At 36.4% G+C, this 16840-nt stretch overlaps 1 protein-coding gene across 15 annotated transcripts in view; it reads left to right on the forward strand.

The window, feature by feature from the left end:
• The window catches only part of HUWE1 (HECT, UBA and WWE domain containing E3 ubiquitin protein ligase 1), a 160435-nt gene that overhangs the window by 13080 nt on the left and 130515 nt on the right, over positions 1–16840 (forward strand). The gene's annotated exons all lie outside the window — the stretch shown is intronic.

A 16840-nucleotide genomic window follows, 5' to 3' on the forward strand; every position in this document is an offset into this window, starting at 1 on the left:
CTCTACAACCGAAGTTAGTTAGATGTATCCCAAATGGCTCAACCATTGTTTCATTTCCTCAAAAAGATATGTGCTTTAGATGTGTTTACTTCTTTAAGCTAGATTTTATGAACTCCTGAAAGGTGTTACGTACTCCAGTAGTAGAGTACCCTGAAACTAATACTTTTTAATGTGAAAGGATTATTTTTACCCACTTATCATTTTTTAGTTTCTGTTACTGAATTAGTTTGGGAAAAACTAGAAAGTGTGTTCTTATTTTGTGAAAAGATTCTTACTCCTACAGCATATTCAGTCACCATTAACATTTTGGTTGATGTGTTCTCATCTTAATGGTAAGAGTAGCATTTAGAAAATTTTGGACATGGTTTTCCCAGAATAGGAACAAAAAAATGTCTAATAATAAGATACTCAAACTAAATATTGGAAAATACCAATTAAAATGAGATCTCTTTTAACCAGGTTGGCAAAAAAAAAAAAAAAAAAAAAGGAAATATCAAGTCCTGGCAGAAATATAGGGAAGAATCTGGTTTTAATAATGCCCACAAGTTGTATAAACTAACATTGCTATTTTGGAGATAATTTTGGCAAGTTGCGAGGTAGTATAGCTTATATGATGCTATTTGTATGTTTTCTTTTAAACTGGGGTAAACTGATGTATTTTGGGGGGAGGAGTGGTCAGGGTGAGCTTGATCTTCTGTGATGTTGCATTTCTGTTTGAGAAAAATAAAATACACTGAAGAGTACAGAGAATAATATAATAAAAACCCTTTTCCTATTCCCTCCCTGAATTGATGATTTTTTAATACTTATTTTTACCTCAAGTCTTTTAGGGAGGGGGTAGTGTAGGTAAAGGGGAAATACTTTTTAGTAGTACTTTAACCCAGTGTTCCCTTCCTCTCTGCGATCATTACCATGAATTGCTTGGATTTTTATACCATGAGAATGGTATAAATTACTCTTGTAAGTAGAAATTCAAAAACTATGTGATGTCCACACAACAATCTGCTATCTCTTGTGTAATATTAAATTTGCATACTACTTAAGAGTTTGTAAAATCATTTAATAAGAATGCTTTGGGAATGAGAGTTTATTTAGTCACTTATTCATTCCATTGTAAGTCTTGTTTGAAAACTTTCTTGACTTTATTTTTAAGTAATATTTTTCATGATTATAGAAGTATACATTGCTTACTGTTGAAAAATACAGATAATTACAGAAATCTGAAATTATCGTTCAGAAATAAATCTGTTAACATGTTGGTATACAGTATGTTCTTCCAAGGCTTTTCTTTATGCCTGCATGTAGCATAAACATATTTTTAAAAATAATTTTTAAATGTAATTCATTACCTTCTAACTTTTTATTTTGAAAATTTTCAAACAAAAATGCTGAAAGACCAGCACAGGAGCAATTGTATATCATCAGCTATATGCAACAGTTGTTAAGAATTCACCATATTTGATTTATATGTATATTTAACTTTTCTGAAGCATATAAAGTAAGAAGACACTCCATCCTTAAATCCTTCAGCATGCATGTTTTAAGAATAAGGATCTATAAAACCACAATACTATTATCACACCTAGAGAATTTATTCTTAATATTATCTAATATCCTGTCCATATTCAAACTTTCTCAATTTTCCCCAAATTGTCTTTTCTTTAGCTGTTTCTCCAAGCTAATATAGAAATGGTATTTTTAAGTTTGCTGTTCCCACTTAATATATTGTCCCCTAATCTCTGCCATAATGTATACTTCTATAGTGTTTGTTGTGGCTGCATTATTTGTATTGTGTGCATGATTTATAATTTGTTAATTCCCTGTGTTCAAACCTTTAAATCCTAGTTTTTCATTATCTTAAACAATACTTGCTAGCGCACGGTAGACATTTTGTAAGTAAGTGTTGAATAAAAAAGAAAGAAGCAGAGTAACAATGTAATAGAGAAATCTTTATAACACCCATGTTTCCTTGATCAATTTATAGACCCCAAATGCAAACCTGTAGGGCTTTTGATACTTAGTATTCTTTTTAGAAAGACTGCCCTGCATTATCATGTGGTGTGTTTAGTATATAACCCATGTTGATTTACAGTATACAGCACCTCAGGGTGAGCCTCGATTGATACTTTAGTATTAGAGAAGAGCACAAACCTGGATAGATGCAGTATCATTGCTGTAGGTGTCTCTCTCCTTATACTTATATCTGGTGCCACATTTTTGGTGAGGGCTAGTTTGACTTCTCTAGCCTGGAGTACCTTGCAGTCTCTTAGCCTAATCTCTGCTCCTCAAATTTCTTTATCTTGGAGACAGCCTTTTACATAGATCATTATATTTTTACTTTTTAAAAGTAAAGGCAGACTGTCTGCACGGGTGAATTCAAATCTCTTCCTCTAGTGAAACAAAATGGTAATCTCCATGTCCAACAGAAGTGTTGAATAAGATCTTATATTTGATATTTTCCATATCCAACTCCTTATTTTATAGGCCCAGATTAGAGGAAATGACTTGTCCAGGGTAACATGGCTGGTTTGTGGCAGAGTTGGTCATTGAACCCAGGTTACTACTTGTTTCTACTGTGCTAAAGATAAATCTTTTCTTAAAAGTGAACTTCTGAACTTACCTCTATTTCTGAATGTGCCAGCAGGTGTCATCCAGCAGGAAGTCCAGAATAAGTGGCCCCTTTCTAATAACAAAGTTCCCCTCAACTGGGGAAAATTTAAGAGAGTAGAAAAGTAAATGATCAAGTCAAAAGTCCAAAGACAGCTCAGTTTCTTTGCCCTTTTGACTGTGGTTATTACTTGTCAACATGAGGTCAATTTGGAGCTTTTTGATGGGACAATTCGATTTTGCTCTGTTTTCATGCATGTTTATGGATGACATAAACCTGTAGATGGGACTGAATTTCCTGCTTGTAAAACTTTCAGATTAAATGTTAGAACATATAGTTAGAACATTCTTTTTAGTGTTTGTATTACATCCCAAAGCATGGACTTACTATAATTTAATCATTCCCTTTTGTTGGGCCTTAGAAGTACAATTCATTCTGGGTCATTTACAATTTTGATAGGTACTGAAGGCGATAAATAGTGTTGAATTCTCCTTCCCACCAGGAGTGTCTGTGAGTGCCCTTTTCTCCACCTGTAAGATATTGTTGATGTTTTTAATTTTAACCAGTCTGATCAGTGAAAAATAGCACGTCCTTGCTTTGATTAGCATTTTTGTAATTACTAGTAAGGATGAGCAAATTTATATCTTCTGCAAATTGCAAGTTTTCAGTCAGATTATTTGTCTTAATTGAATATTGAGAGTTTTCTGAATATTAGAAATACTAACCCTTTATCCTGTTGCAGATATTTTCTGTTTATAGTTTGGAATTTTTATGTAGTCAAATCTGTCCCCTTTTTTCTTTCCTTTATGGTTTCTAGATTGTGTATCTTGCTTGGAAGGTCTTTGCCAAGATTACAAGAATAGTTTCCTACATTATCTTCTAATACTTTTATAGTTTAGCTTTTCATGTTTGAGTAATGGCGTGAAATAGGTATATGCTTTTATTTTCATCCAAATGGTTAACCAAAAGCTCCTATTTTTCATCTTGGGAAGATGTAAATTTGATCTTTCAAAATGTACCCAGCTTCAAAGTGAATTATTTGGAAATGTGTAGTTTGTTTAAAAAAAAAAAAAAAGTTAGAATTTGTGCCAAGTAGAAAACTGGCTTGGTTGCTTTTGGCTCTTTAATTTTGAAAATAATTCAGATTGGTTGTATTAAATACTTACCATTTATCTTGAACTGAAGGCAAAGTATTATAGACAGTGTTTCAAGGGATCTTAGTAATTATATTCCCATTTTATGTTGTTTCAGGCCCAGATTGTCCTAAGGTCACAAAGTCAGTTGGTGGCAGGGAATTAGACTATCTTTGCAAACTGTTCTTTCATTTTAAGCTAACACTTTTCAATGTTAAAGCTATAAATATTTTAAAGCAGCTGATTGTTTACATTGCTTGGTTATTTAAGGACACATTGGTGCCCTGACTAACCAGTGTGGCTCAATTGGTTGGGAGTTGTTCTGCAAAGTGAAAGGTTATCAGTTTGATTCCCAGTCAGGGCACCTGCCTGGATTGTGAGTTGGGTCCCTGGTTGGGGCTCAGAGGCAACCTATTGATGTTTCTCTCTCGCATCAATATTTCTCTCCCTCTCTTTCTTCCTCCCTTCCCCTCTCTCTAAAAATAAATAAAATATTTAAAGAAAAAACATCAGAAACGATGATGTGACAGGCCATGTGTGGTACTGTTAACTTACTCAGCCAGTTCTTATGTTTATAGGTTGGCCATGATCTTTTTTTTCCTAAATGCTTTGTTTTAAAGCTTTTTTTAATCAGTGAACTAATTTGATTCTTATAAGAAACCTTTGAGGTTGGACTTATTTTTATCACATTGAAAGGAGCTTGCTATCATGTTAATAATTAATATAAATAACTTGTTTTTTTAATCCATATAAAAGAATCTTTGTCTCTGTTCCCTCCAGATTCATTTGAACCAGCTCAAAATAATTGAGATGCACTTAAAATCGCCCAACCAAACATTATTTAGTAGACTTTATAACTAACTTGAGAGTGAGGCCTGGAGCATCATCAAAGTTTAGCTTTTCAGTTCATGTCAGTACTTAAGGCTAAGTCTAGAGATTAATATGTCCTCTATGTTCTCCTTCATATACAGGTAACATGTAATAGGGTGGAAAAGACCAGCTCTTTTTGGCTTTTGAGCATGTGTTTGAGAGAGAGAGAGAGAGAGAGAGAGAGAGAGGGAGAGAGAGAGAGGGAGAGAGATCATAAGATTACTGCCCTTAGATAAATCTGCAGCTAAAAGAAATGTAACAGATAATAGTATGGCTTACTCTCTGCCAGGTACAATCCTTTGGATAGACTTTATTTTACAGAAGTTTACCGACTCAGTGATACAGTAATTTGTCTAAGATCATACAGCTAGTAAATAGAATTTAAGCCCAGTTCTTTCCGACTCCCAGGCCTTTCCATTATGCTGTTGTCCTCTACTTCATTTCTACTTTCTTCTGGTAGTATTCCTCAGTCTGTGTCTTTAAAAAAAATCAGCATGTATGGTAACAAATAAATATATTACAGAGGTCTTTCCTTCTCCCCCCATATAGATACAGCATATCTTTTTCAGAATATTTTAAGACATTAAAACCTTTCTTTTATTTAGAAATACACCTAATCTAGCTTTTCTATAGAAGGTTTGTGCTTTTTCTACCTTTCTTCAGGATACAGGACTAGAGGATTTTTTTAAAATCCAAGAATACAGAATTCCCCCTTACACAACGGAGGTTTAATCTTTAGAAATGCATATTTCTCTGAAAACTTGGGAGTATGTCAGGGTTGGAGCTGAATAATGCAAAACGGTTGGAATCTTTTCATTGATTTCCTGTACTATATTGTACTTGACAACCTATCATGTGGCTTTAGGGGAATACCATATACCTGTGTTTCATAAATGAAAGTGAAAACATTGTACTGGCTAGGCAGACAGTGTCTTAGAGATCTTTTTGTGGGGTGATGGTTCCTAATGTTTTTCAAGTCATGGATCTCTATAAGAAGCTAATGAAAGCTATCAGTTACCTTCGCAGAAAATAATAGCACGTGCAAAGATTCTTCATAGAATTTCAGGAATTTTGTGCTGATCCCTCAGTGTAAGAAGAGAAGAAATCTAAAGTTTTGTCCACGTGTGTTTAAGAGGCTGTCCAAATTGCTGTGTTGTTTGCCTTATATTTTCTAGTATGTGTGTGTGTGTATATGTTTTAGACTAAAGCACTATGGCCAAAGATGAAAATTGGGCTAATTAGTTTCACTTGTGCTAAAGATATTTTCTGCTTTATGCAACTTTAATCTCTAAAAATCCAATTTTTTTTTAAAAGCAAGAGGATTATGGTTGATGTTATATAAGGATTTTATTTAATGTACTGTGTTGATCTTGTAATTGATTGTTTTTCAGCTTTGCTTTGGCCACTAGGAAGATGTAATTGTGCACTTTCATGTGCTAGAGTTACTGTTTTTTTTTTATTACCATCGCTTCCAATCTTACTTTTTTTTCTGATACATGTTTTTTACATTTCTGTATACCTGGTTAATTTACAGCAGCCATTGCAGTGCCCTGCATATAGTATGTTCATTTATGAGTATTTTTTGAATGGAAAGATGCAGATTGAATGAATTGTATAAATAGGTTTTTCTGAGTTGAAGATTTCACCAAAAGAGTTGAACGTGACTTGGGTGTTTTAGTTTCATTAAACATTTACGGGATAGTCATTTATTCATTTATTAATATACTAAATGACAGTTCCTGTGCCAGTGACAGGAATGCACAGATAAATAGGTACAGTCCCATTCATGCAGAACTCACTGTAGTAGGGAGACAGACATGTAAATAAGCAGAGGTGTGTTGAGGGTATATGCAGGGTACAGTGCGGGCATAAAGGAGAGAGCAGTTGATTTTACTTGGGGAGGGGATATCTGAAATAGCTTCATAGAGGAGGTGGTATTTAACTGAGCTGTAGGGGATATGCAGAGAGCAGCTATTTCAGCAGAGAGCAGTTTGAGTCAAGGTATCAAAAGTCTTGAATGTGAGGGAAACTATAAAAAGCTTGACTGGTTAGAGCATGCGGGGAGCGGAGGAGAGTGTTATGTAATGACATGGCCATGGTGGGAGGTAAACACGGACTAAGTCCTAGAGGTCTTGCATGCTGGGTTAGGTAAGGAGTTTGCCCTTGATGTAGGTAGGTTTTGAGTTTGAGGGAGATTGCTGTGGCAGCAATGTAGAGGATGGAATGGAGGGATCTAGCAAGATAAACTCTTAATTTAAAATATTTTAAATTTATTTGAGATTTTCAAACATAACACAAAAGTTAGAAAGTAGTTTAACAAAACCCGGTGTATCTGTTACCCAGTTCCAGCAATTACCAACACGTGGCTATTGTTTATTTAGATCCTACTCCCTCCCTCATTACTTTAAAGCGAATTCCTAAGTGAGTAACAAATTGGCAGAGCATAATTAATATGTAACAGTGTCTCAAGTCTGGCTGTGCAGCTAAATCACTTACACAGCTTGGGAGAAAAGGAAAGTTTCCACCTCATACATAGTGAGTCAGATATTTGTATGACCAGACATTTTTAATTTTCAAAATAAGTCTGGGGTGATTTTGCAGAGCCAGGGTTGAGAACTCCATATTTAATTTTTTTTTCTTTATTGATTTTAGCAAGAGGGGAAAACAGGGAGAAAGAGAGGGAGAGAATCGTTGATGTGAGAGAGAAACATTGCCTCTTGCATGTACTCCGACCAGGGAATGAACCCACAAACCAGGCATGTGCCCTGATCAGGAATCAAACCTGCGATCTTTCGGTTTGCTGGACGCTCCAAGCAACTGAGCCATACCGGCCAGGGCCAGATTTTAATTTTTTTAAGTAAATTAGTTTTGAGTAACTTGACTTCTGTTGAATGTATTTTCCTGAATTCAGTAAACACTGCCTGTGGCCCTTCTGGGTGAAGTTCACCTATTAGGTAGTGGCAGGCTTTTCTGTGGTTAAGTTCTTGACATTTGAATAAAGAGTATTTAAAGGCTCGTATCTTAATTTTCTGTTACAGGTGGGGAAGACTGAAATAACACTTGCATCTTTGAAATTGGATTTGATGAGATAGGAAATAACCAGTCATTGGTACAATTGATCTTTTGCACCAAATCCAGTCACCATTAAGGAACAGGATGGAGAGACACCGTTCATTCTTAAAGAGTAGACTAGGATTATTCCACAGCATCATTTTAAAATGTATAGACAGGGAGTCTTTCTCTCTTTAATTTGCATAACTTTGACACTCATTGCTGTTCTTATTTTTTTGTTGGAAATGCTAAGGGCTCCTTGGCATGCTGCCATTTCCTCTCCGCCGGCAAAACTGACCTACTACTTTGGTGAGCCCTAGTTTGATGCCAAATTCTTTTGATGCCAGTTTCTCTAAGTAATTGGGGGTAATGACCAGACGAATAACTTCTGGATCTGCAGCTTCCCAGGATAGTGTGGTAGAGGATGTGTAGGACATGTGTTTTCAGACGCCATTCCTAATTCCACAGTGAGTGTTGTGGTATCAGATTCCTCCTCGGTATTTCTGCCCTTATTTTCTTTGAGTTTACTGAAGTGCAGAAAGGCACCACGAGCAAGCATATGCACTTACCTGAGGTATGGTGCTTTCAGATGTTGAAAGATAGACTCTGTCAAGGTATTTCTGTAGGTAATTTCCAGATTTGTCTTGAGTGAGTAGAGGTTATTCCTCAGTTGCTTTATTATTATTGAGTGTGTGTTTTCCTTAACAACATTAAGCATTTATTGAACAGTTACTAGGGAGTGCTATTTTTTCTTCATGTAGTTTTTTAAAAATTAAATATATTGGTTGTAACATTCATTAACATAATTTTCAATTGTACACCATAATTCACCATCTGTATACTCTATTAGTTGTTTTATTAGTACATCTTACTCGTGTCCAATAAAATTTAGGTCAGCAAATCCTCTGGGTCATGTGGCCAAGGGTAGGGACATTGGTGTCTGTAGTAGGCGGGGGTAGCAGGGTGAACTGTGCATAGAGCCATTTTACATACTGTAGAATTGTGGAGCAAATTTGGTTTGAATCCAGGTTCTGCCACTTACTGGGTATGTGGCTACTCTTGGTCTCAGTAAACGTAACCTCCAGCTTTTTATAAGAATAAGAAATAATGCATAATGGTCGGTAAATGTTAGCTTCTGTTAGAATAAATGGAGTCTCAGAATGTTTGTTGGGTGGATATTAATATAAATAATAAAACACTAGACTAGATGGAAAGGCCCAACAATTAGGTGGTGTCTCTTTTAACAAATCAGTTAATGTGATGTCTGTACCTCTGTAATCAAATAATGAATAGCAGGCTGGGTTTCAGGACTCGGCTTGCTGCTTCCTGATGTGATGGCTGGTCCAGACAGTTTTCACTTTAATTTACTTTAAGAGACTGCAGACAGGCAAAGGGAATCACTCACTGCAAGGCAAAAATCGAGTATTTTCCTTTGTGGCATGCTGGAATTTAGTGTTTTCTAAGCAATTTTGGTTAAAAATGGCCATAATGCTTCCCCATGATTACAGTGGGAATTTTAGACTGACTTTGATTCATCCACACTCCCATACATGTGTGCAGCATTGCTTAACCTACCAATCAATAAATACTGAGTGCTAATGCCAGGATTAAACCGTAGAAGGCACAGGAAAGAAGCTCTTAAGAGCAGGCAGCAGGTAACCCAAAGCATTTGTTTAGATGATATCGTTGTTAATTTGATGCGTGCTTTTTGGCTCAGGGTGGTGTCACTGTTTTCTACCTGAAGAAAAATAGTACAAAAGAAAAATTCTCATTATAAATGGATGTGTGCTTATAGAAAATTGGGAAGGATTTGAAAAGCATGAAGCCAAAATAAAACTATGTTATCCTGCCACCTACAGGCAACCTCTGATAATGTATGTTTCTTCTTTCCCAGGTGGTTTTTTGTTTGTTTCCTTCCCCTCCCTGTGGCAGACATTTTCTCATTAATAGGGAAGTGATAGGTACAGAGTACAATATAAGCGCAGAGGGAGGGACACTCAGTCAAGTTTTAATAGATTAGGGAGAGGATTGTCCTAATTCTAGGTAGTATCTGTGCTATTCAAAACCCACCTAAGTTTTCATTATGTTAAGGTGAAGTAGTGAGGGGCTAAATGGTCCCCTACACTCAACTTCAGGGATTTTCTTTCCATCATCTTCTCTTCCCCTCCTTTCCCTTGTACCTTTCAATGACCCCATAATTTTCTGCTGGCATTCACAGCCAGACTTTCACAAAGTTCTCTGCATGTGCCGTGTATATTGCCCATTGGTTCCCTGACTCCAGTCTGTTTTCCTTTCCCACCACCCCACTGAAACCTCCTTCTCAAGTTACCTCTATTTCCAATTTCAGTGGACATTCTTCTGGACATATCTCACACTGACTTTTGACCCAGTAGATTAGTCTTGCCATCTTTTGTCTTTCGTGATACCATGAATTAGTTTTGCTTCTACCTCACTGGCCTCTCCTTTGCGGAGTTCTCCTTCTTTGTCTTAACTTTAAATGTTAGAGTAAATAAGAACTTTCCTCTATTTCTCTTCTTTGCCTCTTTCCTTCTTCTCTGCAGACCTATGGCTTGAAGTACTGTCTAGATGCTGACAAGCACAGATTTTTTTCCTCAGGACTGACTGCTTTCCTGAACTCCATTCCTCAAATATATGTGAACCTATCAAGTGTAAGATGCTGTGCTAGATGCTAACAGCTTAACACTAGAAAATCAAACCCAGTTATAGTAATTGATACTTGTTATGAGAGAAAAAAAGCAGAGTACTGTCATAGAAAAATAACAGTTAGACCAGCTTTAGGTAGGTGGCCATGGGAAGCCATTTGGGGTCTTGTTTTAAAGTCAGTTCCTCAAGAACTGGCTGTGGGAAGAAGGGGGGGCGTGGCACAGAAGCATTCCAGTGGAATAGCACTTGTAAATAGCACTGGAGGCCAGAAAGAACTTCGAGTGTTCCAGAAACTAAAGAGAAAGACTAATGTGGTTGTGAAGAGAGGGGGTTGGAGAGAGTTTCAGGAGCTAAATCATACCAGGGCCCTGTGGGTCACGGTTAGAGCTTGGATATGGTTCTAGGGAAATGGCTGAAAGTTTTTAAGCAAGGAAGTAATATGAGCTGATCTGTGTTTTAAGAAGATTACTTTTCCTGTTCTCTGGAGAATGGGTTGGATGACAGTGTGGAAGTGGGGAGATCGGTTATTCTTGTTTCACAGTTGAGGAAACAAATACACAGAGACTGATTTGTCCATGGTCCTAGAGTATGTGATACAGCCGTGGTTCTAACCTGGGTTTTCTGACTCTGGGCCTGTATTTTGACCTAGTGCTTCTCAAACTTTAATACATGTGTCGCCAGAAGATCTTATTAAAACACAGTTTGATTCCTCAGGTCTGGGTAGGGCCTGAGATTCTGCACTTCTATATATACGTGTGTGTGTGTGTGTGTGTGTGTGTGTATGTATGTATATGTATGTATATGTATGTGTATATTTTTGGTCTCTGACTTTAATTACCAATGTAACAGAAAGTACAGGGGTAATAAAAACATGAAATATAACCATAATCTATAGGACAAACAATCCAGCTTCTTTAACAAATAAATTGCAAGTAAAAAAATAAAGATTGAGGAGATACCTATAAATTGTAAGAATTTAAGAGACACATCAAACAGTAGCAAAGAATGGAACTTATTTAGATTCTGATTTGAACAAAAACTATACAGAAGAATTTATGAGACAAAAATGTGCTCACTGCATATATGATTACAGTAAGGAATTATTTCTTAATCTGATAATAGTAATGTGACTATGTTGGGGTTTCTTTTACATATTTATTGAATTTATTGGGGGCAACATTGGTTATTAAAATTACAGGTTTCAGGGGTAAATTCTATATATTGTATTGTGTGTTCATCACCCCAAGTCAAGTCTCCTTTTATCACCATTTACCCCTCCTTACCCTCTTCTCCCTCCCCCACCCCCTTTCCCTCTGGTAATCAGCATACTATTCTCTCTAGGAAGTTTTTAAAATTTTTCCTTAATCCCTTCACCTTTTTCACCTGGCCTGCCTACACCCTCTACTCCAACAGCTGTTAATCTGTTCTCTGCATTTATGAGTCTGTTTTTATGTTTTTTGTTAGTTTATTTTGTTCATTAGATTCCACATTTAAGTGAAATCGTACGATATTTGTCTTTCACTGACTGGCTTATTTCACTTAGTATAATACTCTCCAGGTCTGTCCATGCTGTGGCAAAGGGACAGATTTCCTTCTTTTTTACAGCTGAGTAGTATTCCATTGTGTAAATGTACCACAGCTTTCTTATTCATTCATTTACTAATGGACACTTGGGGTGCTTCCATATCTTGGCCATTGTAACTAACACTGCAGTGGAGATAGGGGTGCATATATTCTTTCCAATTAGTGTTTCAGGTTCCTCTGGATATATTCTTAGAAGTGGAATCACTGGACCATAAGGCAGTTCCATTTTTTAATTTTTTGAGGCATCTCCATATTGCTTTCCACCATGGTTGCAGCAATCTGCATTCCCACCAACAGTGAACAAGGGCTCCCTTTTCTCCACATCTTTGCCAGCACTTGTTTATTGATTTATTGATGGTAGCCATTGTGACAGGTGTGAGATGATATCTCATTGTGGTTTTAAATATGCATTTCTCTGGTGATTAGTGGTGATGAGCATCTTTTTCATATGTCTGTTGGCCATCTGCATGTCTTCTTTGGAGAAATGTCTATTCCAGTCCTTTGCCCATTTTTTAATTGGATTGTTTTGGGGGTTTGGGGGAGGGTAGGTTTTTTTTGGTGTTAAGTTTTATAAGTTGTTTATGAACTTTGGATATTAACCCCTTATCAGATGTATCATTGGTGAATGTGTTCTCACATTCAGTGGGTTTTCTTTTCATTTCGTTAATGGTTTCCTTTGCTGTGCAAAAACTTTCTAGTTTTGTATAGTCCCATTTGCTTATTTTTCTTTTGTTTCCATTGCCCGAGGATATATATCAGAAAACATACTGTTACAAGAAATGCCCAACATTTTACTGCTTGTGTTTTCTTCTAGGATTTTTATGGTTTCAGCTCTAAAATTTAAGTCTTTAATCCATTCGAGTTTATTCTTGTGTATGGTGTCGGAAGGTGGTCTAGTTTCTTTTCTTCTTCTTTTTTTTTTTTAGCATGTATCTGTCCAGTTTTCCCAACATCATTTATTGAATAAACTGTCTTTACCCCATTGTATGTTCTTGCCTCCATTGTCAAATATTACTTGACCATAAAGGTGGGGTTTATTTCTGGGTGCTCTATTCCATTCAGTGGTTTGTCTGTATGTCTGTTTTTATGCCAGTACCATTCTGTTCTGATTACTATGGCCTTGTAGTATAGTGGGATATCAGCTAGCGTGATTCCTCCAACTTCTTTATTGGGATCGCTGTGGCTATTTGGGGTCTTTTGTAGTTCCATATAAATTTTTGGGATATTTGAGTTCTGTGAAATACACTGTTGGTACCTTGATAGAAATTGCATTGAATCTATAGATTGCTTTGGGTAGTGTGGACATTTTGTGATGTTAATTCTTTCTATCTGTGAACACGATATATGCTCCCACTTATTTGTATCTTCAGTTTCTTTCTTCAGTGTCATATAATTTTCTGAGTACAGGTCTTTTATGTTCTTGGTTAAATTTATTCCCAGGTGGTTTGTTTTTGTTTTTGTTTGTTTGTTTATTTAATTTTTTTATTCAGTTACAATTGTCTGCATTTTCTCCCCATCCCTCCACCCCACCCCAGCCAGTCCCACCTCCCTCCCCCACCTCTACCCTCCCCTTGATTTTGTCCTTTTTTTTTTTTTTAAGCAATTGTAAATAGGATTGTTTTCTTAGTTTCCCTTTCTGATAGTCCATTACTGGTATATATAAATGCAACTGATTTCTGGATATTTATTTTGTATCCTGCTACTTTATTGAATTCATTTATCAGTTCTAGTAGTTTTTTGGTAAGAATCTACATTTTTAATAACTCCCAGGTGGTGTCAGTGCTGCTGAGTCTTCAGTCATACTTTGAATAGCAAGGCCAGTCCACCACTACACTCAACTGCTGTTGAGCCAGATTTGGAAACTGCAGGTGTCCTCTGCCCTTAAGTTGGTGCAATATTGAAAGTCATTGTACATTTGATCAGCTGGAGGTGATGAGTTACCCTTTAAAGAGGAACTTCCTTCAATTTATTTTAATTGTACTCATTTATTTTGACATAAACGCTACAAAACCAAGATTGAAACTTCAGAGGTAAATGAAGTTATGGGGAGTGAGGAAGTGAAAAAAGAAATAGTTAAACAAATGGAAGTCATGGTAATGACAATTGATGGTGGTTCATAATAATTTGTTCGTTTCCTTAAATTTGATCGTCTTTCTAACCTTAGTTTAGGAAGAAAAGTTTATTACATGTAGAAGATGCTTGGTGCAGAGTTCTGATCTGACCCAACAGAGGCAGTAGGCCATTTTCAGGGATTTGTTTAGTGCTGACTTCTTTTTGTTAGAGGCTTTTTTTATGTAATGAGATTTTCACCTGACTAGCTTCTAATTATGTAGAAGTCACTTCCTAGTTACTTTTCCCATCATTTGGAGATTGACAGTATCTCAGCTTCTCACCTTGTGCCCCAGTTTCCTCTCTTGCAATAATTTTTTGAGTGACAGAATCCAACAATGTAGAAGAACCTTATATTTTCATCTACAGGTATTTACTGTAGTAATAAAAATAGTACATACAGTGAACAGCATGTTATTAAAGCATGGATTGGGGGGTCAGAAAGGTGTGGATTCAGTCTTGGTGCCAACATTCACTAACCAGGCAAGGTACTTAATTTCTCTGAACCTCAGTTTCCTGTCTGTAAATGGGGACAGAACTTGACTTGAGTGGTGAGGATTGTATGAAAGACTTTTTATGAAGCCCCTGGGCAGCATGTCTCATATTGTATTCTTTGGGGTACTTTAATTGGTGGGCTGTCAGTAGATGTCACTTGAAAAAATGTTTCTTTGTCCTGATAAGTTTCCTTTACCCAAGATTTCTTGGAGCCATTAGTATTGTCAGCCTGCCATGTGACTGTCCTAAATGAAGAGAAATTGCATTCATAACATTCCCCAAGTTACTGGAGCCTTGTCTTCCTTCATGGAGTAAGATGCTCTGAAATGCTCTGGGAAACACCAACCTAAGTACTGTGCGGCTTGTAATGGGTACTCAAAAATATTCTCCCTTCCCACTGTGAAACCAGCTTAAAAACAGAGCAACTAGAAACAAACTAACTTATGAATTTTTTCAATTGATGTCTCATGGACAGTAACAGCTTTCCTTCTTAATCTATAGGTGTTTCATGCAACAAAGTTATAGAAATCAGGTTAACAGTGCATTTGTTATGGGGGAGGTGTACTTGTTCATTTGTTTTGGCTTGATTTATTAATTTGGTGCTTATCTGAATCTGATTATGAAAAGTTTGGAACCCAAATACTGTGGAAACTGAAAAAGCCAAATGTACTTGTTCTCCTAGAACCTCTACAGTTAGGAAATGGAACCTGTCCTTGACCAATCACATGCTCACACCTCCAGACTTTTCATCTTGAGTCACTGATACCTGAAACAAATAATCTGAGACCGTTTAGAAATAATTCTGCCACTAGCAGTATCTTTTAGACATCCAGAGTCTGAGGTTGGCAGTGTGGGTACCCCCAGCTAAACTGTGTCTGTGGGCGGTCCTTTGATAATAGTTCCAGGCTGCATAGCTTCCTTGGTTCCTCCTCTTTTCTCAATCTCTAAGCCTTCCTGTTGGTTCTGTGAGCTATCTGTTATTCTTCTAATAAATCACTTTTTAAGCCAGGGTCTATTAAAAAGTACAGAATCCTAGGTTAAAACAGCTTTATTTAGACACTTGCATGATGATGTACAGGCAATCTCATTTATATTTTTTTAAATCAGTAAAATAGTTGTGAGCTTTATTTGCACAAGTTAATCAGTGCTCTTGTTTTGGAGGATTTATTTATTTATTTTTTATTGTTGGTTTTGGGAGTTCTTTATATATTCTAGATACTATGTATGTTTTTCTGTTATTTTCTGGTAAGTTTTATAGTTTTACATTTAGGTCCCTGATCCTTTTTTTTTTTACTTTGCATTTTTAAATTATGGCATATAACATACTAATTTCAGGTATACAACGTAATTCAGTATAACTAGAAGTTTAACCTTTTGACTACCTTCACCCATTTCACCCACTCCCACATTGGCAACCACTAATCTGTTTTCTGTATCTGAGTTTTGGGGCTTTTGTTTTATTTATTTATTTATTTATTTTTTACAATTCCATGTAGAAGTGAGATCACACAGTATCTGTCTTTCCCTCTGTCTGTCTTGTTTTACATATTTGCCATCTGTGTCGTTGCAGATGGCAAGACTTTCTTATTTTTTATGGTTGAATAGTATTCCACTTTCTGTGTGTATCACATCTTCCATGTCTTGGCTATTGTAAATACTGTTTAACATGGAGGTGCATATGTCTTTTCAAGTAAATGTTCTCATTTCTTTTGGATAAATACCTAGAAGTGGAATTGCTGGGTCATGTTTTTTTTTAACTTTTTGAGGAACCTCCATACTGTTTTCCATAGTGGCTGCACTAGTGTACATGCCCACCAACAGTACACAAGGGTTTTCTTTTCTCTACATCCTTATCACATGATTTCTTTTGAATTGATTTTTATGTAAAGTATGAGACTTAAATTAAAGTTCTTTTTGTGTGTGTCTGTGTGTGCCTATAGATGTCTACTTGCTCTGGCACCATTTGTAATGGAACAATCTTTGACCAAGTTGCTTTTCCTTTGTCAAAAATCAGTTGGGCCTGTTTATGTAGGTGTCTTGTACATTGATTTGTGTGTCTGTACCTCCTCCAATACTACATATACAGTCATGATTACTGTAGATATGTCTGGATATAGATACAGATATATATGAGGTCTGTTCAGAAAGTATCCATCCATGTAATATGAAAAACAGAGACATTCATTGAAGAAGATACAAGATACAGGAAACATCGTACATAGGACAATGACACTTCAGTCTCCTTCAAAGTAGGCACCTTGGGACCTCACACAGTTCTCCCAATCACCATCAACTGCCCCATTGTATTGTCCTGAATCTCATCAGC

The sequence above is a fragment of the Desmodus rotundus genome, chromosome X (genome assembly GCF_022682495.2).
Source record: "Desmodus rotundus isolate HL8 chromosome X, HLdesRot8A.1, whole genome shotgun sequence".
Taxonomy (NCBI): Eukaryota; Metazoa; Chordata; class Mammalia; order Chiroptera; family Phyllostomidae; genus Desmodus; species Desmodus rotundus.